Below are 25,964 nucleotides of genomic sequence, written 5' to 3'. Positions count from 1 at the left end.
TGAAGCAGAAGGATCATCTGTTAATATGTGTTTGCTCCATGTTCATTTGTTTTGGCTTCTGCTATCTTTTCCTTGCAAAGAAGGAATAGCAGTCACCTAAGTCTCAGGGAAAAAAATGTTTGGAAGAAAATGATAATTTTTTCCTATTTTAGCTTATTCATTTCTAACTAGCAAAAGGCTCACTAGTATCTAGCTTTAGGTTTGAGTTCATGGACCCATGACAAAATCTGTGTTCATTTTCCTAGCTGAAGCATTAAAGAGTTGGAAATGGAAATCCAGCCTAGCTATGCTAACCTGTGAAAGCCAGCTGAGGCCCAATTGATAAATTGATCTCTTGAGGGAGAAACATGGAAAAAGCAGTGGTTGTTCTTCATAGTGCCTAGAGGAGGCAGGCAAAGATTAAACTACACATGTGGTTTTCCACCACTTTCCAAAAGAAAAAAACCATTCATCGCCCTGTACAACTATCACCATCATCTGATAAAGTACTCTGGGAAATATAGTAAATTGATGTTTTGGTTTATACATCAATTTCCTGTGAGTTTGGTTAGTGTAAGTCAATAGCTCTAAATCACGTAAAATTCTGTTTCTAAACTGAAGGTCAGACCTTGGACTATTACTGATCCCTCCTCCCAAAAATGCCACCTCTTGAGGCTCAGTGTGACCACCCAGTATGACATCAAAACCTCTACTCTTCCTGATTTCACTTGGCAAGTGACTGGTAGGGATAATATGTCCTGAGAATTTCAATGTTTAACATAGTGCCTGGAACATAGTAAGAATATCATAACTTCTGTCATTAAACAGCTTTTAAGAACATCTTTTAAGAACATCTTTTCTTCTGTTAATGAATTCATAGGAGAGATGTGTGGTCAAGAAGTTGGAATTTGACAGAGGACGGGGAGGAGGCAGAGGCGAGAATGTCCAGGTTATGCTTATGAACATGAAAGCAGCCCATTTGGAATGGAGAACATAGTGGGTGGATGGGTTTGTCTACTGGGTCGAGGAGGGGAATTCAGGGGTGGAATGCCGAAGAGGCTGAAATGCAGACACAGTGTCCCGCCCTACCCACTGACCATGGCAGGAGACCAAGCACACAGCCGGGGCCATCTCAGGGTGGACTGGATGGGTACTTCCTCCTGGTCTTTGCATTAATCTGCACCCTCCTCCTGTCTGTGCTAAACCCTGCCTTCTGCAACCCAGGCAGGAGAGGGACGCATATGGCAGAGTTTCTCTAAAACTGCCAAAGGTTATTCCATCAGGCAAGAGGTTTGTATCCTCCCTGCCCATTCTAGGCCCTGAGAGATGCTTGTTTTAGGGTCCCTCCTAGCATTTGTGGGGCCTGGAGAAAGAAAACGATTGAAGGTCCACATACCAAAAGTCTAAATGCTTAAAAGTTATCAAATGAGCTACGTCCTGGGCCCTGCCCACTCCCCCAGGATCACTCTCATGACTGAGAGGCTAAATGAGCCATCTCTGGGCCAGCACTACCTTCAGAGACGCCGGTGGCCCAGACCCAAGACTGAACACAAATTCATTATGGCAATTGACCTGGCCAAGCTCCCAGAAGGTCAGGACAGGTGGGTTCCCATCCCCTGTGTCTTACTTTTCCAATTCATAATCTGCAGCCAGTCCTAAACACCTTCCCAAACCACATCATTAGAGCCGAGAGAAGAGAGGGAACACAGTTCAATGGGAAACCACGTGTGCCCAGGGCCCCTAGATGTTCCCTACGTGCCTTGGGGTGTCCACCTTTAAGCCAGAGCAGCTACTCTCTCTCTCTGGTTTCCTTGGGTCCAGGCTGTGATTTTTACCTCCCTAGCCTGAATTCATAGGTTCTCAGACCCGCATTCTTCTCTGGCCTGGGGACGCCAGTGTGTATATCTGTAGTATAATAATTTTTTTTAATGAATATATGGTCTTTATCCCTGGTTCCTAGCACAGAGCACCTAAATGTGGAATTCCCTGAGTGATAGGATGTCTTTTGTTATTCATAGAGCCCCTTTCAACCCTACTTGAGTTTATGCTAATGAGACGACTCATGCTAAGGCCCCCAGATACCTTCAGGAGGGAGGCAGGGTGCTAGTCCAAAATTATAGGAACTGTCAACCCCATCCCCCTGGACTCCTGGAAGGAGAGAAGGGCTGCAGATCGAGTTCAATCACCAATGGCCAGTGATTTAATCAATCACACCTACATAAAGGCGCTTCTATGAAAACTCTTGAACAACAGAGATTCAGAGAGCTTCTGGGTTGGTGAATACAGAAAGCTGCTGGGAGGGCACTTCCCTGGTGGCGCAGCGGTTAAGAATCTGCCTGCCAATGCAGGGAACACAGGTTCGAGCCCTGGTCTGGGAAGATTTCAAATACCGCGGACCAACAAAGCCCATTATCCACAACTACTGAGCCCACGCACCTAGAGCCTGTGCTCCACAACAAGAGAAGCCACGGCAATGAGAAGCCCGCACAGTGCAACGAAGAGTAGCCCTCGCTCGCCATAACTAGAGAAAGCCTGCAAGCAGCAACGAAGACCCAGTGCAGCCAAAAATAAATAAATAAATTTATTAAGAAAAAAACAAAAGGAAAGGAACTGGGAGGGTGGCATGCCTGGAGAAGGCACTGAAGTTCTGTGCCAGCTCCCATACCTTGCCCTATACATCCCTTCCATTGGACGGTTCCTGACTTATGTCCTTTATAATAAACCTGTAATTGTAAGTAAAGTGCTTTCCTGAGTTTTGTGAGTCATTCTGGTGAATTATGGAACCTGAAGAGGGGGTTATGGGAAGCCCTGAATTTGTAGTCAGCTGGGCAGAATTGCAGGTCCCTGCACACCCCATTTGTGTCTGGCATATGAAGTGGGGACCTCTGGTGGGATTGAGCCCTTAACCTGTGGAGTCTGTGCTAATTCCAAGTAGTGTCAAAATTGAATTACACTGTAGGCCAGCCAGTTGCTGTTGGAATGACATATTTGGTATCAGAAAAAACCTCAGGATTCCTTTCTGATAACTCTTACTTAATTAGTTCCAAAACTTTTAAAAAATGTTCTTACTAGACCACGAAGGCAGAAGTGTTTGTGATTCAGCGTCTGTGACGTGCATCTGAAGCCAAGGCTTAGGCCAGTGGCCCCTGCGGCCCAGGCCTGAAGACAGAGCTGCCCACAGCACTGCAGGTCATGGGCATTCCACAGCTGGGAGCAGAGACTCTTGAGAAAAGGGAATGGTAAGATCCAGGCTTCTCTTGGACAATGGGATAGCTGAGTGAGTGGGGAACATTGCCTCAACAAGGCCGGCGGGCAGCTGGGTCACTCCAGCCCGGAAGCCTGGGTTTCTGAAAGCCACCCAGGAAGACAGGCTAAGCTATGTCTGTGACTGGCCAGGCTGGGATCAGTAGGCTAGACCCAGGATATCTTGAGTTCAAAGTCTGTTGTGTGTTCCCCTTCTGTCCTGCCTACTGGCTCTGCCCACCGTCAAGGACGGGACTCACAGAAGGCCCGGAAGCAAAAGAAGTGGGCAGAGGGGCTATGTGGACAAGGCCTATTTCAAATACACCAATTATCCTTCCTCTGCACTTGACAAAGAAGCCAATTTTCATCCTGATTAGATGTCATCCTGAATTATTAATAAATTGCTGGGATTTCACAAATAGCTCCCACATTTCACTCTAGGAAGCTAAACTATCAGTAAGTCCTTATCAAGTCACCATCAAGCATAGTATATGGACTTGGGGATTAAAATAAGGGGACAACCATTTGGGAGTTTCCTGTCTGCCGTGTCCATCTGGGTGTCACCAGAAGGGTGATGCCAAGGAGGGAGCATGGGATAAGGACAGGAGAGAGCATGTTCATTACCCCTTTCCTCTTTGGGAAGGTGGCTCTGATATTATTTGATCTACCTCAGAACCTCCCAGCGCAGCTGTGGAGCTCCAACAAGATGACGTCCAGGGAAGGGCCTGGAACATCTGGTGGGCCCAAAATACATCCATTGTTACTTGGCCACTCATGGGAGAGACTTCCTCCTTGAGAGTCACGCCATGCACCTAACATCCCTCTTCCACTTCTCATCTCTGTCACCATTTTCACTGCCCCAGTTTCATCAGGGTCTTTGACTTCCTTCCATTCTCAGCCCTAGTTCTTTCCTAGGGAAATCCCGTGTCTAATGACCCATCCAATTCCCTAACCCTACTCTCTCAAACTGGAGTTGTATACGTTACAAGGGGGTACTTCTTCAAATGTAGGCTCCTTGGCCCCGGTGCCACTGATTCTGACTCAGTAGGCAGGAGAAGGTCCCAGAGTTTGAAGGTGATAATGATCCAGATGGTCCCAGGGTCACAGAGAAGTCCTCTACTTTCTCATTTCCTTGTAAGTGAAATTGACCTAGGGCTTCACAAAGCTCTTAAAGAAGGCTAAGTGACTTTTTAAGGATTCCGACATATTTGTGAAAAATGAAAGAATGTTGAAGCAAAGTTATGAAAATTGTAAATTTTGAATGTTTATAACAATAGGTGTATACACACACATTAAACTGCATTTGGGGTAAACAGCAAAAGTCTAAATGTGAAGCCCTCCCTGAAGACGTCAGCCTCGCTCGGTACAATGTACGTGTATAATGGTCCTGAAGGGCCATCAGAGCAGACCTAAAGCCTTGAGGAAATTAAAACACCCACTGACAGCTCTTCTCACCAGCTCCTGTCTTTTTCCTCCAGCTCCCCAGCTAGTTGGGACCACAGAGAGAAAAATTGAGACATGAGACAAAGCAGCTGGAAAGAGGGTTGTCTGCCTGCGGTTGTGTTCAACCCTTACAGCCAATTGTATTAAGATGTTGGTTGACCTGTTGGATAAGACCATGCCCGCCGTGGGTAGGTGTGTATATGAATTCCCTATGGCCAGCCACCCAGGGAACATAAACTTTAAATCATAAACATGCTTGGAAAAGTTAGAGCGACCATCGTTAACGCCCGCTTGTGGAAAAGGCTCAACTATCAGCTCCGTACACACTTGTGTGGAAGAAGTGAAATCTCCAGACTTTCTCAGAGAGGAAAGGGTAAGAGGAAAGAGTTAACACGCATCAAATGCCTCCTCCAGCCACTCCTGGGGCGCTTGTATTTTACAGGTACTTTTCATTACAGCTTGGGACCTTGCCAAATGCATTAGGTTGAACCATGGGAAGCTTCCATTTCTGTGGGTCAGAAATGGTTGCATATTGGCAACTTCATATGGTTCAATCTCATATTTCAGACATTGGGAGCAGGTGAATGTAAGATTTTGGAAGCTAAGGAACAGAGACTGACCCAAGCCCAGAACGTTTGACCCGACATTGGTTGGCCCTGGTGTACAGAGAGTAGGATATGGAGTAATAGTAACAATTCTCTGATTAACAGATAATGACTGATGGTGATGAACTTGCTGCCCCCCTGCCTTCAGAGCTCTTCCCCCAGATATACACATAATTTCCTCCCTCACATCCTCTGATCTTCGTTCAAGTCTCAGTTCTCACAGAGGCCTCCCTTACTATCTTTATCTCTAGGAATCCTCTAGCCCCTTCCCTGCCTTATTTTTCTACATCACTTGTCCTATTTTTGTTTATTACTGATCCCTCACTGGCGTAGATGCTATGAGTGCAGGGATCTTTGTCTGTTCCCTCCCATGTCACCAGTGCATAAAATGCTCCCCGGCACACAGCGCATGCTCATAAGTATTTGTTGAGTAAATGAGTAGATGAAGAGCTGATGAAGCCCTGATCACTCCATCGAGGTTGCTATTGAAACAGTTTCTTTCCTTTTTTTTTTTTTGATATTGAGCTGCATGAGCTGTTAATTGCAGCACTATTTATAATAGTCAAGACATGGAAGCAACCTAAATGTTCATCAACAGAAGAATGGATAAAGAAGTACGTACATACAATGGAATATTACTCAGCCATAAAAAAGAAGAAAATAATGCCATCTGCAGCAACATGGATGGAGCTAGAAATTGTCATGCTGAGTGAAGCTAAACAGAGAAAGACAAATATCATATGATATATCTTATATGTGGACTCAGAAAGAAATGGTACAAATAAACTTATCTACAAAACAGAGTCACAGATATAGAAAACAAAGTTATGGGGACTTCCCTGGAAGTCCAGTGATTAAGACTCTGTGCTCCAATGCAGGGGGCACAGTTTCTATCCCTGGTCAGGGAATTAAGATCCTGAGAGAGAGAGGAAGGAAGGAAGGAAGGAAGGAAGGAAGGAAGGAAGGAAGGAAGGAAGGAAGGAAGGAAGGAAGGAAGGGAGGGAGGGAGGGAGGGAGGGAGGGAGGGAGGGAGGGAGGAAGGGAGCTAAAAGAGTGGATATATGTGTATGTATAACTGATACACTTTGCTGTACACCTGAAACTAAAACAACAATGTAAATCAACCATACTCCAATAAAAATTATAAATGAAAAACAGAGACAGATCTCATATGGACAGAGAAGCACATGACAACTGTAACTAAGAACATGACTGAATTAATTATATAGAGCCATTATCATCGTCACTTTAATCGCATACAACGCAGCCCTCAGCGTTTGCTCCCTGGGTACTACAAACAGCTATCCTCTCAGGCCTCTGGGAGGGAGGTTCTAGCTTCCTTTTGAGAAAAGAGGAGGCTCAGCCACAGAAAGGTTGAGGTCACACAGCGCTTTAACGGAACAAAGCCCTGAGGGGCCAGCTGGGGGCAGTAGGGCAGGGAAGAAATTTCAGCTCAAGGCTGAGCTCAGAACTCCATGGTCTTGGGAAAGGCAATCCCTGCTGGGGAATCAGAAGTGAAAGCACTGCCACTGATACTCCCTGGTCCTACCACCATAGGGAAAACCTTTCTGCAACTGTCAGCAAAGGGCTGTTACTAAGCCTGTTACAAGGACATATCCTCGTTCCTTTCAGCTTCATCATTTTCAGCTGGGCTGCTCCCTGCCACACTGCTGACCAAGGTCAGTGTACATGAGGCATTTCAAACCAGAACCCACATCCAGGGCTTACAATTCCAGAGAGCAATAGAGCAAATACATTTAAATGGAGAGAACTACGCTTTACCTATAGGATCTGCTGGGTATCACAGGCATTCTGGAATGAATCCTTTTACATTCATAATCTTGAATAATATTCATAATAACTCTCCCACCTAGTACTAGAAAGAACCTGCTAACCTGCTCTAGGATGTTTCTCTCATTTAACCGTGCATTGAGAGAGGTGAAACAGATGATACAACTACGACAGAAGAGAAAAAAAAAAGAGAGAAGGATACTGCTGGCTTTCCTCTTTGGAAGCTGAGCTTAAACCCTCCAACAAACTACCACAAACTCGGTGGCTTAAAACAAGAAAAACATATTATCTTACGGTTCTGTAGGTTAGAGGTCCAACTGAGGTCTCACTGGGTTCAAATCAAAGTGTTGGGGCTTCCGTGGTGGCACAGTGGTTGGGAGTCCACCTGCCGATGCAGTGAACGCGGGTTCGTGCCCCGGTCCGGGAAGATCCCACGTGCCGTGGAGCGGCTGGGCCCCTGAGCCATGGCCGCTGAGCCTGCGTATCCGGAGCCTGTGCTCCGCAACGGGAAAGGCACAGCGGTGAGAGGACCTCGTACAGCAAAAAAAAAAAAAAAAAAAGAAAAACACAAAGTGTTGGCAGAGCTGTTTCGTCTGGAGGCTCCAGCAGAGAACTGATTTCCTTGCTTCTCCAGCATCTAGAGGCTGCCTGCGTGGTTGGCTCATTGTTCCCTTTCCCATCTCCAAAGTCAATATCAGCTGGCCAAGTTCTTCCCACATCACGTTCCTCTGACTCTCTTCTTTTGCTTCCTTCTTCAACTTGAAATGACCCTGCGATTACACTGGACCCACCTGGATAACCCAGGATGCTCTCCCTAGATGAGTGTCAGCTGACGAGCAACCTTAATTTTCTCTGCAGTCTAATATCCTTTATATCCCCTTAGTATCCTTAATATCCCAAGATATTCACGGGTTGCTCTCGGCATAGGACATGGACGGCTTTGGGAGGCCATTATTCTGCCTACCATAAACGTTGAGATTACAGCGGGCCTTGTCAACTTTTTTAAGAAATTTTTACTCTAGCCTAAGGATAGGGTCATTAAAGGGTTTTAAGCACGTGATCATACTGTGTTTTAGGCTAAACTGGTGTGTTCTTTTTCTCTGTAGCTTGGCATGGGGATGGGGTGCTGTCCAATGGAACTCCAGACCTGGGCCTTATACTAGGTCTTGGAGAAAGGCCTGTCCAAGGAACAGAGGAGGAGAAACTGTAGGTGCGGTACTTCAGATGGACACCTGTACCCCAATTCTCAAACCTCGGCCTCACTCATGTCTACTCCTAGTAAGTTGAGAGTCTTCTGTAAACGAGATAGTCCCATTACTTACTGCTCACCCGCAGTCACCTCTACTTCTATGGAGTCAGGCTGGATCAGAGTTTATTGGTGAGGAAGTCAGAGAGCTGCCACCCAGAGTGGAGAAACATACACACACACACCTTACCCTCTCTTGGTTTCTTTCCACCTCCCTGCATTTGGCAAGAACAGCTTGAATAGCATCACCTGTTTTAACCCAGACTCCTTTTGATAAGACAATTTAGGAAGTATAACCTCTACCTCTTTATCTGCTTTATCATGGAGAAGATGTTTCCCAAATCCTTAAGATCTTATTTAAATTGCAAGACTAAGGTAAAGTATTGGAAACATTTTATTCTCTTTCCATTAAAACACTTTACCTTAAAAAGGGAAGTTTCTAGAACTTTCTAGAAATAAAGACTTATTAGGAGCCAAGTCTCCCTTCTAAATGAGGAATGCAGCAGGATGGAGAGCTGGGTGAAGCACCTGTTTCAGCTGCATTTGGTTAATTAGTCCGATTGTTCTGCTATCTACAATCAACAATCCATATCAGCCATTTGGTTTGCAGAACAAATGGAAATCCTTTGCATGTTTTACTCTTTATCTTCTGGTTGAATGATATAATCAACACTGAACAACAGGGGCATCTTTAGTCTTGGGCCTCCCCACACCCCCAGGACCGGGAGCCGGGACCCCACCACAGGTTCTTTGATTTTGCCCGTTACTTTCATTGGTCCTGGAGGGCAGAGACTGCTCCAGCCCACTCTATTTCCATCCCATGCCCTTAACTACCTCATCTCGTTTGCTGGTTTCCACAGACTACTGATAATTAGTTCACTCCACCAGGGGTCTCCAAGACCCAGGAAAGAAAAATCTACCTGGCACGTCCCTTCATGCCTTCACAACATAGTATGAAGAGGGGCCTTGGAGTCTGGAAACCTGGAACCCCAAACTGACATTTATTAGATGAATTCACGAGCTGTATAATAATAATATTGTCCTCATAGTCTTATTGTGGTGATTAAATTAGTTAATGCATGTAAAAACATATCAAAGAGTGCTTTTCAAAGTGTATTTTATGGAAACCCTCCTACACTGTTGGTGGCAATGTAAATTGGTACAGCCACTATGGAGAACAGTATGGAGGTACTTTAAAAAACTAAAAATAGAGTTACTATATGATCCTACAATCCCACTCCTGGGCAGATACTCAGACAAAACTATAATTCGAAAAGGTACATGCACCCCAATGTTCAGTGCAGCACTATTTACAACAGCCAAGACATGGAAGCAACCTAAATGTCCATCAACAGAGGAATGGATAAAGAAGACGTAGTATATATGTACAATGGAATATTACTCGGCCGTAAAAAAGAATGAAATAATGCCATTTACAGCAACATGGGTGGGCCTAGAGATTATCATACTAAGTGAATTAAGCCAGACAGAAAGACAAATATCATATGATATCGCTTATATGTGCAATCTAAAAAAAAAAAAACATACAAATCAACTTATTTACAAAACAGAAATAGACCCACAGATATAGAAAACAAAATCATAGTTACCAAAGGGGAAAGGGGGGAGGAATAAATTAGGAGTTTGGGATTAGCATATACACACTATTATGATAAAATAGAAAACAAACAAGGACCTACTGTGTATCACAGGGAACTATATTCAATATTTTGTTATAACCTATAAGAGAAAAGAATCTGAAAAAGAATATACATATAACTGATTATGTTATAAGTGAATCACTATGTATAACTGAATGTGTATATGTATAACTGAATCACTGTGCTGTACACCTGAAACTAATACAGTATTGTAAATCAGCTATACTTCAATAAAAAATAATAATTCTTAAAAAACAAAAACAAAAATCAAAGAGTATTTTATGGACGAATGCCATCTACAAATCGCTTGCTACCAGTCTGCAACTAGATCAATATGAAAGTATAGTTAAGTAGAGAAACTTATATCGATGAGTTTATAAAAAAAAAGAAAGCTCATTTGTCACATTACAAACTCTAAATGTTGACACACACAGCATTTATTCAAAGTGTGTATAAAGGCCCTTAATATGGGGAGTCACTATTCTACTCATAACTTTCTGTGAAGTTATGCTTGTGAAGTAACAAGGTATTAATACTAGAATAGTGATTGTATTAGTCACTTAAACTTTCAATGGACAATATGTACAAGTTTTATAGTTTTTCTCTATGTAACTTTTTATTAATTCATTTTTATTGTATTTTGCAAAAACATTGCTCTGTGTCAAATTGGAAATTAAAGAAGAAACTAGTCATTTGTTTGTTTCTCTGAAACTAGTCATTCTCAGAGAACTTGAGAGGCACTGACTTAGGAACTACCTGGTATATTATAAAGAACACAGAAGAGTGCCAAATACAGTAAGTGCTCAATTAACATTAGCTACGGTTATTTTCATGTTATGGATGAAGCATCTTAGGGAGAGAGAGGTTCAGCCACTTCCCCAGCATCCCAGGTCCATGGCCCTGTCCACTGGAGCTGCACAGGACCTGACATACCTGCCTGTCTGTCTTGAGGAAATTGCCAGAAGGAGTTGTCTTAATTGGGACAAAGCGGTCCTGCAGAAAACCCTGCAGGACAACAAGCAGAAGCTGGAGACAAATGAGTGTCTTAGCCTGCTCTCTAGTTGTTCATGCTGCCAGCAGGAGCTGACATGAAATAGGACCACCCAGAAAGCACCTGAGTGCACTGCCTATGGAACAATAACAACCCTGAGTCATACCCACCCAGATGTTACCCAGCAGGAAAGACAAATCATCCAGAAACCAGGAGATGTATTGGGCAGCACAGGTCTCTAGGGCTTCCTGGAGACTTCCCTGCAGAGCCACAAGGTCAAGTAAGCTATATTCTTCAAAATCAGACACAATCTTAATAATAAAGACAGGAAGAGAAGTTATATGAGGGATTGAGCATTTTTAACTAATGGAAACTGAACCCCACTTAAAGGGAATACGCCTTAGACAGGATTGGAGATGTAATTAATTTTTGCCTAGTATCCCACAGGAGGGGGCTCAGGAGAAAGTTCCAATTTCAGAAAAAATAATCTCCCTTTCCTTGAACCTCTGAGATGTGACGACTTGAATTTTACTGTATGGCTGCAAGAATGTCAGCAGGGAAGCTAGAGAATGAATTGAGGAAAGAACCTATGAATCTCATGCTCAGTGATACATTTCTTTCTTTTTTTATATATAACATCTTTATTGGAGTATAATTGCTTTACAATGGTGTGTTAGCTTCTGCTTTATACCAAAGTGAATCAGCTATACATATACATATATCACCATATCTCCTCCCCCTTGCATCTCCTTCCCACCCTCCCTATCCCACCCCTCTAGGTGGTCACAGAGCACCGAGCTGATCTCCCTGTGCTATGGGACTGCTTCCCATTAGCTATCTATTTTACATTTGGTAGTGTATATATGTCCATGCCACTCTCTCACTTCGTCCCAGCTTACCCTTCCCCCTCCTTGTGTCCTCAAGTCCATTCTCTACATCTGTGTCTTTATTCCTGTCCTGCCCCTACATTCTTCAGAACCATTTTTTTTTTTTAGATTCCATATATATATAAGCATACGGTATTTGCTTTTCTCTTTCTGACTTACTTCACTCTGTATGACAGACTCTAGGTCCATCCAGCTCACTACAAATAACTCAATTTCATTTCTTTTTATGGCTGAGTAATATTCCATTGTATAAATGTCCCACCTCTTCTTTACCCATTCATCTGTCGATGGACGCTTAGGTTGCATCTGTGTCCTGGCTATTGTAAATAGAGCTGCAGTGAACATGATCCACTTCTGACTCCTTCCCTCCAAGCCACCGTGAGAGCTGAGCCCCAGCTCACAGCGCTGGTATCTGCTGTGTCTGAGCAAGTGTCAGCCCGCACCTCACAGCCCATTAGCTGACTGGAGGACAAGGAAGTTAAGTGCCTGCAGACCACAGTGGAGCGTGTAGGTGTGTTTTTTAGCCGTGGGGAGAGTGGCATCTTGAGGAAGGTGCCTGGGGAGCCGAGGGGCAGGTGGGTAGGGCTTCTCCCTGCTGCCAATGAGGCTTTTCCTGGCAGACGTACATCCCTCTCCCCACGCTGCACTATTTCCCCGTTGATGGGGAAAGGAGAGGAGAGGCAAACATTCTCTGCAGTGAAGGGCAGATTTCATGCCATGCCCCTTTGCTTGTTTTATCATACGACTTCTAACCTGTTTAAGAGAGTCAAACATATTTTAGTATTACATGTTCCATATCTGAATATTTGAAAGGGAATTATAATAAAATGTTTAATATTTATACCTGTAAAATAAATTAGAGCATTCCTAAAAGCCCAACTAATTCCTTAACAGTTTTAAAAGTCAGAGACATACACAGTTAAGGTTTCTATATGTTCGTAGTGGTTACATGACTATATATGTTTGTCAAAAACTCATTGAATTATACAACCCAAAGGGCTGAATTTTTAGCATGTAAATTATACCTCAAGGAGAAAAAAAAGTTAAGAGGAACTTCTTAAATCCCAAAAGCAATACATAAAGAAATACATACATCTTTTAATCTTTTTTTTGGAAATAACTTCAAACGTACAGAAAAGTTCCAATAATAGCGCAAAGACCTTTTCTTCCTGACCCCATTTGAGAATAAGTTGCTGACCTGATGCCCCATCACTCCTGAATATTCAGTATATTTCCCATAAACGAGGACCTCCTCCTATATAACTGGAAAACAACCATCAAAGTCAGGAACTCAAGATTCATACCCATCCATCATCCAATCCACAGACACCATTCAGGTTTCACCAATTGTTCCAGTAATGTCCTTTATAGAAAAGGATCAAATCTAGAATTACCCATTGCATCTACTTATCATATTCCCCTTCAGTCTGGAATAATTCACCAGTCGTTCCTTGACCTTTATGGCCTTGACACGTCCAAAGGTTACAGGCCAGTGGTTTTGTAGAATGTCTCTGAATCTGGATTTGCCTGATACTTTTTCATAATTAGATTCAGGTTATGATTTTTGGCAGGAATATCACAGAAGTGATATAATCTTCTCATTGAATCCTATCGGGGGCACACCATTTGAAACTGCCCCATTGATTGTAATGTTAATTTTGATCACTTGGGAATTCCCTGGCGGTCCAGTGGTTAGGACTCCGCGCTTTCACTGGTCGGGGAACCAAGACTCCGCAAGACTCTGCAAGACGTGAGACGCAACCAAAACAAAATTTTATTAGATCACTTGTTTGAGTTGGTGTCTGTGTAAGTGTGGGTATGTACACATGAACAGTCATAGCTATATTTATTTTCATACCTATCTATTTATACTGAAAAGCATGGGTCCACAATGATATCTTCAGTTCCAAAGCAGTACCGCAGATTGATATGAGTTTCCCTTCATATTTGTAACTCCTTGACTCCCACTCTGCTCCATAAATATACTTGTGGGCTCCTCCCCCATCTCCTACCGCCACCTCCCCCCAGCTCCCACTGACCCCTCCCTCCCGTGTGCTCTGACTTCCGGTTCTGGGCCACCACCGCTACCCAACACGGACGCCCTCTTCACCCTGCCAAGACTAACAGGGGTGCAGGGCCTCTGCTCCTGCCATTCCTTCACCCACACAAGTTCCTCCCTCACCCCGTGTAGGCTCTGACACCCTGCTCTGGTCCTGTCCCTCCCCTTACAATAGGTGGTCCCAATTTTTCTCAGTCCTACCTAGTGATATTTGGACTAAATTATTCAGGAAACAAGGAAGGAAGGAAGGGAGGGAGAGAGAGAAGCCTTATCCAAATTCTGCTGCATGAGTTTCTGTAGTCTTTCTAATTCAGCCCAGAGCATACCTAGAACGAGTTCTCCCCTGTCTTGAGGCTGGGCAATAGAAGGGTCCTGTCTTTCCTTATCCTTACTCATCAACACCCCTGTTTCATAGCCACCGCCTGCACCTCTAACCTTAACTAGCCACCACACAGTTAAGCCCACCACAGACAAGCTCAAGGCTCAGTGTGTACCTACCTCTTATGGGCCGGTTGCCATCCTGCATCCCCATTTCTGCAGAGGAAATGGTACATTCAGGGTCTTGAAATGGTATCCCTCACAGATAACACTAAGACCAAATGGGCTCTATTTAAATCCAAAGGGACAAAATACTCCTTGGAGAGATTTCAGACCCTATGACATGCCTTCGGGGAAAGGAGGAGAGGAGGGTTATTCCCAAGATCCCACACCTGCAAGTGCCTTGTTAGAAGGGGTCAGGTGTCAACCCAAGGCCGCATCTCCCTCCCAGGTAAGTGGAAGCTCTGCTGGCTTGCTCAGGGCAGCTCAATTGCTCTCACCTCAGCTTTGCTGCCAGTGATCTGAGCTCAGAGCCATGTGCTAAGGCTCCCTAAGGAGTTCATCCATCCTCACTGGTAGCTGGTGACGGTTTTCAGGCCATGATCTCGGGCAAGACAACTTCTTTGACCTTCATATTTTTTAAATGAGGCTGATAATAATAATGCCTTCCTCACAGGGTTGTTGAAAGGAATAAACAAAAGTATTAAATTCCTAAAGACCTGTGTAAGACGTGGTTACATATCACTGCCCTCAGGAAGCACAGCCCACAGGTGAGAAATGATGATGAACAACTGGGCTCCATGTCTCCCATGCAGGTCACTGCAGCATCTCTGCAGATACAGCCAACAGAGGGGCACAGCCCTGGAATTTCTGTACACATGATGCAACACTTTGATCACCCCAGTTTCTCTGCATTCTTCCTGAGCCTGAGACTTCACTCATTAGAAACTGTCTTACACAATTCAGCTATCCTCCTGTGATCATGACGAAGGATAATCACAAGGGGATCTGGGGCAGTCCAAGCAGTTTGAAGGGTGGTTCGAGCACCAGCATCCACTGGGCTGAGTGCCCAGTGTGCAGACCCCACCCACATCCCAGGCGCACTGAGTCAGAGGCCTTGCAGACTCCACAGCTCTCTAGATTTTTCTGATGCACATTAAGTTTGGGAAGTACTGGCTTCAAAAACTTAGCTAGTGGGAAACTTTGATGGAATATTTTTCCTTGAAGGAGGATGACTTTTACATTTCAAAAAATAAATGCCAATTCGAGGCTAAAAGCCCAGTAGGAGGGGAAACAAGCCCTATTTCCAGTTCTGCTATCAAAGACAATGATTTCGAGGCTTAGGTAAGAAGCTGTACCATGACTGTGATGATTGGCTTAGATAAATGCAGACTAAGGACTCCTAGGAAAGGTTTAGACATTTGAAATTCAAATGTACTGATAAAAGTAAAGCACTGTCACTTCGGATTTTGTAGACTACAACGTAAATAGCAGATGTTACACCAAATCAACAGAGACTAGAATAAATAATACAGTGTAAATCGTACACTGCTATATTAATTAATTAATAAGTTTTTAATTTTTAAGCTTTGTTTCCTCAAGGTACCTATATTTCCCATGTAACGCAGGAGTTCTCAAGGTTTGGTATATGGAAGAAATCACTTAAGGAGCTTGTTAAATTGTACAGGTCTTCCTCAACTTATGATGGGGTTACGTCCCCATACACCCATTGTAAGTTGAAAATATCATAAGTTGAAAATTCTTTTAATACATCTAACCCACCAAAAATTATAACTTAGCCTAGGCTACCTTAAAGGTGCTCAGAACATTTACTTTAGCCTACACTTGGGCAGAACCATCGAACACAAAGCCTATTTCATAATACAGTGTTGAAAATCTCATGTAACTTATCGAATACTGTACTGAAAGCGAGAAGCAGAATGGCTGCATCAGTTGCTTGTCCTCATGATCACATGGGTGACTGGGAGGTTTGGTTGTCGCTGCCCCCATCACAAGAGAGGATCGAACGAAATATCGCTGGCCCCGGAAAAGGTCCACATTCAAAGTACTGTTTCTACTGAATGTGTACTGCTTTCACACCATTATAACCATCGTATATTCCCGATGATATTCCCCAGATATCGATTCATTAAGTCAGGAATCAGCCTAAGATCTTAACAAGGACCCTAGGTGATTTTGAAATGTGTTAAAAGAGCTAACCACTGCAAAACCGACACTTAAGAGCTGACTGACCCCTCTGCCCAACTGCTCTTCCTCCCCTCAAAAATCCTCTTTAAGACAGCTTATTCAACCAACCTCTCCATTCAGCTGCACGTTGAATTAATATTCAATGAGTCCTTTAACATAACACGCCCTTTTCCAGAGCCATGAGCACAGTAACAACTTTCACTTCCCAGAATTGATTTTTTAAATAACTATCGTATGATGGGAAATTAACATAGGGTGGTTCTCTGGTCCCATGATGTATGAGCATTCACAAGCAAATCAAAGGCATTAAGTGATGCATTAAATCTCAGTTTCCTGGATTTCTGCCTTTAGGATGATATAATAACAGCGGGCAGGGACATTTGCTATACTCTTTGGTAACGCAATATTTTTGAGTTCTGTTCCTACATCTGGGCAATTACTCCCTTATGAATGTTACCTCCCTGAGGCAAAGCCGTCTACAAACCTCCCTTGAAACTAGAGCACAAGGAGCAAGATTTTCGCTGGGAAGAAGGAGGCAGGCACCCTGAGAATCCAGCTGGCCAAGAGAGGGGAATGAAGGATGATGGCAGAGAGATGCCCAGCTTTACTAGGCAGCCCTGGTGGAGATGGGAGGCGGAGCCCCGCCCTAGCGCAGCTGCGGTGAGCTGGAGTCCTCTGGAGGCTGCAGCAAGGGCTCCACCAGGAATCCAGCACTGCCCTCTGGGCTGTTCCTTCTTGCACAGTTTCCACGTCCAGCCCCAATCCTGACCTGCAGGTTCTGTGAAGTAAATACTTAGTATCTTTTAACGAGCTCTTCTCCACCGGATCTAGAGCCAGTTCTGTTTTCTGCTAAGAAACTTTTTTGGTTTTTAAATTTATTTATTTATTTATTGTTTTTTTTTGGCTGCGTTGGGTCTTCCTTGCTGTGCGTGGGCTTCCTCTACTTGTGTCTTGCAGCGCGTGGGCTTCTCATTGCGGTGGCTTCTTTTGCTGCGGAGCACGGGTTCTAGGTGCACGGGCTTCAGTAGTTGTGGCTCATGGGCTCCAGCAGTTGTGGCTCACGGGCTCTAGAGCGCAGGCTCAGTAGTTGTGGTGCATGGGCTTAGTTACTCTGCGGCATGTGGGATCTTCCTGGACCAGGGCTCGAAAACGTGTCCCCTGCATTGGCAGGTGGATTCTTAACCACTGCACCACCAGGGAAGTCCCTCTGCTAAGAATATTGATAGAGAGCAGTAATTGTCCGTTCTGCCATCTACAAACCTTTATTCTTTATCTGAAATGTCATCACATCCACTTTGCTGATTTTTTTTTAACATAGGCATATTGTTAGTAAAAAACTCTTCCTTTTGTACATTTAAAATAAAACTCCTGTTAAGGTGGAAGGATGCCACCATATTTGAACCTCTCATTTTATGCGGGAAATGAAACTGAAGCCCACAGAGGGGAAGGGATTCGACCACTTCTAACTGGACTGTGGAGCCCAGATCCCCCACCTTCCCCTTCAGTTCTGCTCCCCCCCACTGCCCCGCCCATGTCCAGCTTACACATTGCCCAGGACCAGCCACAGATGGCGCTTTTATCACATAAGTGCTGTTTCTTCTCTTAGTGCATGAGCTGGTGCTGAGACTTGTCGGTGTATTGAATTTATTCATTCCAGATCACAAAAACCGAGACCTTGGGCCTCTGTGTATGCAGTCAATTGAGGATAATTGAGGTTCCAAGTGGTAGATGCTTTTTGAAAATAGTGGCTACAGAAAAAAACTTCAGAGTCTCACTTATATTTCAGAGAAAAGGCCTGGACTGAAGTTTTGACCTTTGGAGCCAAAATATGCGTGTGTGAATTCTCTCTTATCTTCCTGGGCATTCTCACGCGCTGGAGTAACTTTGAATAGGAATAAGGATCTAGATAATTTCTAAGAGGGGGTGTTTATTCTCTACTCCTATTTAGACTCAGTGTCCTGGTCCCTCTCTTCAGCTCACTTCACTCCCCACTCCCCAACTAAGGGGACAGTTATTTGATAGAGGAGAAAGAGCCAGTTGTGTCCAATCAGCCCTATCCCCTTCCTCTTGTGAACCAACTAGTCCAGGAAGCAGGTATTCTCGGCCTCACATTTTATCAGGAGAGGGTTTCGAAGCCCTGCCTGGACTGTAGGAAAGAATTTAATTCTGTCTTTGCAGAGAAGTGGCCACTAGCTAAGGTTATTTTAGCTGATTTATCTCAACCTTGTCAAATGTATGTCAATCTGCATAAGGAGGGCAAGATCGCCCTCTGCTGCTTAGAGGTAAAATAGATGTGCATCTTCATAGATCAGGCTTTCCCTGGGTAAATGAAGTTCTGGCATCATTGGAGACTCATAATGAACTTTGAGGTATTGAAAACTCCAAGAAGTCATACCTCGAAGAAACTGTTTTACCTAAATCTCTCCCAGATTGATTATCTTGAAGAGCCTCTAGAAAGCACATGACTTCGTATTTTCAAAGTCAACATATAAATGTCACTTCACACAGGCCACTGTGAATCTAAATACAATTATCTATGCTGTAATTCCTAGGATGGCACCATCTCTCAGTCATTCCATCCTCAATTCCACAGTAACCCTGCCTCTTATTCCCCAAAACTCCCCCCCATACCATCTCCCTCCCATGTCCAGTCACTTCTTTCTTGTGTGAAATAAAATTCATATTTTATGGTGAGACGAGAAAAATTTAACTGTAGAAATTCTTCTCTGCCCTTTGGCCTCCTCTCTCCCCCAACTGTGCATGTGTGTCTGCATTATGCATTGACCAAACCTCCCTCATCAGTGGAAATACCTGCTCCACCGTAAAGAGCAACGTTCTCCTAGCATTAATAAGACAACTCCTTAAAAACAACATTCCTTCTTGATAGGGGTCACAGGGTGCTTAGATCTGGATTGTGGAAGCTGTCAATCATATGTCATTTCCTGTACAGCTTCTGTCTCAAAAAACGTATTTAACTGTGCCTTGACTTCTGATGGGTGGAACAGTTCTCAGAGCTTTTTCTGAGATGCTCTTCCTTGGTTATAATCCTCAAATTTGGCTTGAATAAAGATTTCTGTTTCTCTCTTAGATCGACTGATTTATTTTTCATTGACATATGCTTGGTGTAGTCGGCAGGATATCAGAGACACCTGGAAGAGGACACTTGGCGTCCACCTGGAACTGGCCCTCGGTACGAGCATGGGCCCACTGAGCACCACTGCTTCTCGGTACTCCTCAGGTGTTCCGGTGAGTTCTCCTGACGTTTGGATCTTATTGTTTGGGTGATAATCCTCAAAATTTTATTTGAGCTGGTTTTCACTTAAGACTTGGAATCTTAAGGGGCACTGCTTTGTTTCCTAGGCAAGGCCTAGGGCGTCTGGGCAACAGGCCCAGGGAAACATAGGTGGTCGGGTGTTTGTTAAATTTGACTTAAATTGGAAAAAAATGAGTTGATATATGGCCTGAACAAATCTTTTGCTAGTGAAATGAGAGACTGAATTATTCAGCTCTGAAGAATAAAAGGATATTTTTGTCCTGCCAGCCACACGGCATCCTCAGGCGACTGAGGACCTTGCAGAAGTGTCTGAGGATGAATCCTCGCGACGCGCAGTGGCCCCATAGGGGAACCCTCACCATGACCACTAAGTAAACAGTGCTCGTCTAGGGGGCTTGGTGGAAACTGATCGCCGAGCGCCTCTGAGCACCCGTGATGGTTTTAGGCTGTCACTGGGAGAAACCAAGCCTCATAAAAGAAGTCAAACCGACCCTCCTTGGGGAGCTAGGCTCAGAAGCAGCACATGCGCGATCCACTACGCTGTCCTCAGAAAGTTGTTCGATGTCTCATATCTCAATTGAACTATGAAATTAATACTGGGAAACTGTGCCTCAAAAACCAAAGAGCTCGGGTGCAAACAGCCACCTATGGGAATACCAGCCGGGTTTACGGATGCTTGCAAGGACTTAATTGGGAGCTAAAGGAAATCAGGCCCTGAAATGGCCAAGCTGGGCTTCTTTTGACACTCCAAAACAATTTTGAGTGCACAGTTAAAGCCATCAGTCTTCAGGATCTGTGCCTGCAGGGTCTACTGGAAACAGCAGTCGTAAATGTTTCTGAAACCCTGCAATTCAGACTGGGACTTGAACCCACAGTCTTTTAATTGAGATCACACACCTGGTCTCAGGATTTAATGAAGCTCAGGTTCTTGATGCCTCACCTCAGAAAGAATTCAATGAGAGACAAAGTGATAGGTAAGAAGTGGATTTATTTAGAGAGAAACACACTCCACAGACAGAGTGTGGACCATCTCAGAAGGCGAGAAGCCCTGAAATATGGTGTGGTTAGTTTTTATGGGCTGGGTAATTTCATTGGCTAATGAGTGAGAGGATTATTCCAACTATTTGTGGGGGGGAAGGGGCAGAGATTTCCAAGAATTGGGCCACCGCCCTCTTTTTGACCTTTTATGGTTGGCCTCAGAAGGGTCATGGTGCTAGTGGATGTGGCATTTAGCATATGCTAATGTATTACAATGAGCATATAATGAGGCTCAAGTTCTACTGGAAGTTGAATCTTCTGATATCTTGGACCTAGTTGGTTTTAAGCAGTTTTTGTCATGTCCTATGACTATGTCATTCTTTTAAAGGTTGTCCTCTGCCCTTCCCTCCTGTTTCATTTTCATCTTTTATTAGCAGGGAAAAATATTTATAGAGCTAACTCCACAGGTCCTTTGAATTGGAGAAATATCTAAACTTAAAATTTTAGAGAGCCCTCATTTTAAACTATTGTACATATTTTAATTGGTATGCAGAAGCCCCAAAGGGCTTCAAAATTCCAAAATAGCCTCACTGAAAGATTTGTTGTAGAAGGCTAATGGAAGATTAATGGTATAAAAGGTCCCTACAACTTTAACCACCGCTCCCCTCTATGCTTCTTTGAGTACTCATTCTAGTGATCTTCTGCCTGATTGCCTTTCCACTCTGAAGACACTGCTAAACAGGTACCTTTGGAAATGGGACTACCTGAGGCTGTAGGCAAATCTCTTCAGACCAAAGGCCAAACTGAGGGCCATAGTTGAAGAATTTCTTAAACCCAGAAATTTTTCTGGGATCACACGGCACTTTTGAGGTGTGTGACCCCAAAAGTGGTTGTAAAAAGGTTACCAAAATGCAAGGCCACCAGTCTGACTAAACTGACCATAGCTTATATTTGGAGCCTGATAGGAATTTGGTGGGGAGACCTTCTCTGCGAAGCAAAAGGAGGGAGAGTAAAGCATCCTAACACAGGGAACGGGTGTGTCAGTCCTTCCATCTCATTGAGGTGACCACCCAGTTCTCTGAGGAAAGAAGAACTGTCCTTGTTTGACATATCTAGTCTTTATGGGACCAGAGGTGTGGCTCCAGAAATAATCTGAAAACCCATCAATGCTTTTACCACTCCCCAAACTGCCCCTACTTATCTTAAGAGGCTTGTAAGTACTGAGGAAAAGACTTTTTTCTGGCCTTCAGGAAACAAAGTTTTCCAAGGAGGAACTAGCCTTTCTCCTCCTATGCCTCTGAGAGGCAAGTGTTCTACCTGCACTTCTCCAGGAACCCTTCTTTCTGCCAGCTTTTTAAAATGCAAATATATTATGGGGGCCTTTTCCATAAATATTACTAGAGAGGGTTTAGTCATCCACACAGGTGACCTTAATTTGTTCCATCCACCAGAAACCCAACTTGAATCCAGCCTCCTTTGTGCATGATGGGTTTTACATTGCTGTGCCTGACTCATGGCTGAAATTCTGGAATGAGAACTATGGTCTCTGTGTGTGTGTGTTTGTACGTATCTATGTGTCTGCTGTAGATGTATGGAGCTGCCGAAATTAATCTGTGAAAGGTCTATTTAATTGGCTTAAAGGAAATTAAGCACTTACTCAAGAAATATAAAAGAAGCTGGCCAGAATGAATTTCAGGTTCACGTGATCTGGGAAATATTCAGGATTGAATTAATACCTGGTATTAACATTAGCTTAAGCTTGTTGGTTGGATTAATTCAGAGTCCTCAACATTAAGTATAATATTTTTATTGTACCTAGGTTTACTGAAATCCAATAAGACCTGATTATTCCTGTTACAAATTTTGTCAGCAAGAAAAATAATAATATGACAAAAACTTTTTTTTTGGCCCCACTGCGCAGCTTGTGGGATCTTAGTTCCCCGAACAGGGATTGAACCTGCACCCTCGGCAGTGAAATCATGGAATCCTAACCCCTGGACAGCCAGGGAATTAGGGAATTCCTTTTTTTTGGCTGTCAAAAACTTTTAAGTAAATAAAATAGAGGTAACTGAGATAAGAGCTTTTAAGTAAACTTTTTAGGAATAATTGAATTTGGGGAATGTCTGCTTTAAGGATGGCATCTACAGATTAATGAATCAGTTGTAAAGACTCCCAGTTCTACTTTAATGGTAAGGATTAGCCTGAAGCACATTTTTGCAGAATTTTAACCCCCCTTGAGCACTCAACCACCTGATCACCTGGAGCCTAAGGGATGATGCTGACATTTTCTGACCCTTGTGACTTCATTCAACTAAAGCTTGGAATCTGTCAACCTTTGCCCCAATTCTCTGCTGAATTCTCCTCTGCTCAAACCACTTCATGAATATGCATGTACCCTTAGCTTAAAACTTCCCCAATTTTGCTGTTGGGGAGATACTGCTTTGGGAGAGATCCCCAGTGTTCTCCTTATTTCCTGCAAGTAATTAATCCTTCCTTCTCCAGATCTTTGGCTTGGTTGTGTCTTTTGGCTCAACACCCACCAAGAGGCGAACCCAGTTTTGTGGTAACGGAAGGTAAATGGGGCATCGGTATATGATGCAGCAGAGAAAAGGAAGGTCAAATTTAAATGCCTGTAAAGGGTAGGAAGAGCAAGATCATTTGCCCTGAGGAACCCAGGAAGTCTCAGGAATTAGAGGCACTGGGTACAATGGAAGAAAGGGGACTAAATATAAGGGTATTATTTCAAAGTCTGCATAAAGAGTAGTTAGACCTCTGTCTGCAACCCTACCTGCGCAGTCAGGTGATTGTTCCATGCTGCACCTCCCAGAAGACTGTTTGGTTTATTCTCTGGAGAATCAGAGAGATTGTAGCCTTCTGGGACACCAGGGTCCGAGCAGAACAAGGATGAGGTTCTGCCTGGACATTGGGAGAGTTAAGTTACAGTCTGCATACTGAATGATAAGACTTCCCCTCCCAAACCCTTCCTGCGTGCAACGCCAAAAAGCCATAGGCTTACCTTGCAGGGAGATTGGAAGAAACTTTTCTAAAGACACTTATAACCCCTACAGTATGTTATTATATAAGGAATAGGCTGAGAACAAAGAAGAATGCTGGAAACCTAAAAAAGTGACAGTTGAAACCTTTTTTTTTTAAAATCAATAGAATGAATGGGAAGACAAAGTTAAGGAGAACTCTTGAAAGTAAATCACCTGCAAAAAAAAAAAAAAAAAGAAAGTAAATCACCTAAATGATAGAAATTCCACTAAGAACAAAAGGAAAAATAAACTGCCCACCAGATCACAATTCAGTACAGTTCTCCAGTCTGTGCATACACACACACACACACACACACACACACATGAAATAATGGAAAGAGAAAGTTAAGGAAATCTCTCCTAAAGTAGAACACCTAAATAGTAGAAGGCCCATTAGGAACAGAGGTAAGGGAGGAAACCATCAAAGACAACACAAAAAGCATTTCTCAGAACTGCAGGGCACCATCTCCAGAATGAAAAGTCTGCTCGCCAGGATGGAAGGCAGAAGACCTACACCATCACCGTGAAATTTCAGAATAAGCCTAAAGAAAAGAGATCTAAACTTTTCATAGAAAAAAGTGACAGGTAACACACAAAGGACTGGGAATTGGAACAGATTCCTCAGAGAAACACTAGAAGGCAAAAGGAAGTGAGAGCAATGTCTTCCAAAGTCTGAGAAAAAAAAATATTTTCAACCAAGGATTCTATACCTAACCTCACGCATCCTTCTTTGAAAAGCAGCTGGAAAATCCTGTCCACCAACATGAAGTAGTAAACGAAGAGAAAGGAAGACATGGAATCCAGGGAAGAGGATCAAACATGGAGGGAAGGTGGGAGCTGACCCAGGTGAGGGCTGCCATGATCAGGACACTGGAAGATTCTAGAAGAGACTTGCCTTGGAAGATAAATGGAACTAGTGAATTGTCTGTCAGATTTGACTTTTGGATGGTAATTAGAGGGGATGGAGATGTTAACTAACTTTACTGCAGTAAATCATTTTGCAATATTTATGTGTATCAAATGATCACATTGTACATCTTAAACTTATTACATATATGTCAATACCTCAATAAAGCTGGGGAGAAAATTGACTTGGGAAAACTGTAATGAAAGGTATAACGAAGAGCTGTTTAAGTCAAATACTCAAGGAAGACATTTTAAAAGAAAGAAAAAATTAAAAGTCCAAAAATAAATTGTACTAGGAGAATGTAATCACAGGATATGATTTATTAGACCATAATATTTGTGGACATAGTAACAATAACACCTACTATGGATTTAACAAAAAGTTGAGATATATTAGGATGGAGAGAGGAAATAAACAGGTGTAAATTAAAATCCACATCTTCTAAAACAGTAAGTCGGAAGAAGGGTTTTAAAAGTGATGAATCAGAGAGTAATGTATTTAGAAACAGGAACAGAAGCCTACACCAGCATGGCTAAAGTGGTTGCCTGGGAGCATGGGAATCAGATGAGGGCTCAAAGTACAATAGGCTGGTTTCCTTATAGGCCTTTTACTACAATTTGATTTACCTTCTCCTCAAACTGTGCTTGTCAGCATCAACTTGGAGCTCATTAGATGCAGGATCCCAGGACCCAGACCTACAGAGTGAATACACATTTTCACGCTATCTCCTGCTGATTCCCATGTCCAGTACAATTTGAGAAGCACAGTCTAGCAGTCACAGCGCAGATGTCTGGGGATGTACATAGGTGAAGTGAAGCAAGTGGATGCACTGGGCACATGAGGTCACCAGGGGCTCAGGTGTGACCTCAGCTCACCGTCCCAGGTCCTTTGCCCTTTCACTTGCCTAAACCATCTTTACCTGCCTGTTCAGTACTCCTGACTTTATGTTATGTCTCTACAGATTCTGGTTTAGCCTGATTGTGGTTTTGGTGCCTGTTTTACACATCTTGGTACCTACTTTATTTTTCGTACCTGTTTTACTTGACAAAATCTGTCTTTGCAGATGTCATTGTTCTCACATAGTTCCTGTCTGTATATTTCATTACCAGATCATATAACTCTCGATAGTCGTAGCAATTGGGTTCTGTCACTTCTTTTTTTCTTTTTGGCCGAACTGCGGGGCACGTGGGATCTTAGTTCTCCGACCAGGGATCAAACTGGTGCCCCCTGCAGTGGAAGCATGGAATCTTAACCACTGGACCGCCAGGGAATTCCGAGCAATTGGGTTCAGTCAATTCTTCATTATATGCCAGAAGAGATCAGAAGGGTACAACGACAG

The sequence above is a fragment of the Delphinapterus leucas genome, chromosome 3, assembly GCF_059928025.1.
Source record: "Delphinapterus leucas isolate spDelLeu-1000000601 "Yukka" chromosome 3, BTC_Dleu_Yukka2, whole genome shotgun sequence".
NCBI lineage: Eukaryota > Metazoa > Chordata > Mammalia > Artiodactyla > Monodontidae > Delphinapterus > Delphinapterus leucas.
The sequence above is the reverse complement of the archived record's forward strand: the minus strand, read 5'-3'. Positions refer to the sequence as shown.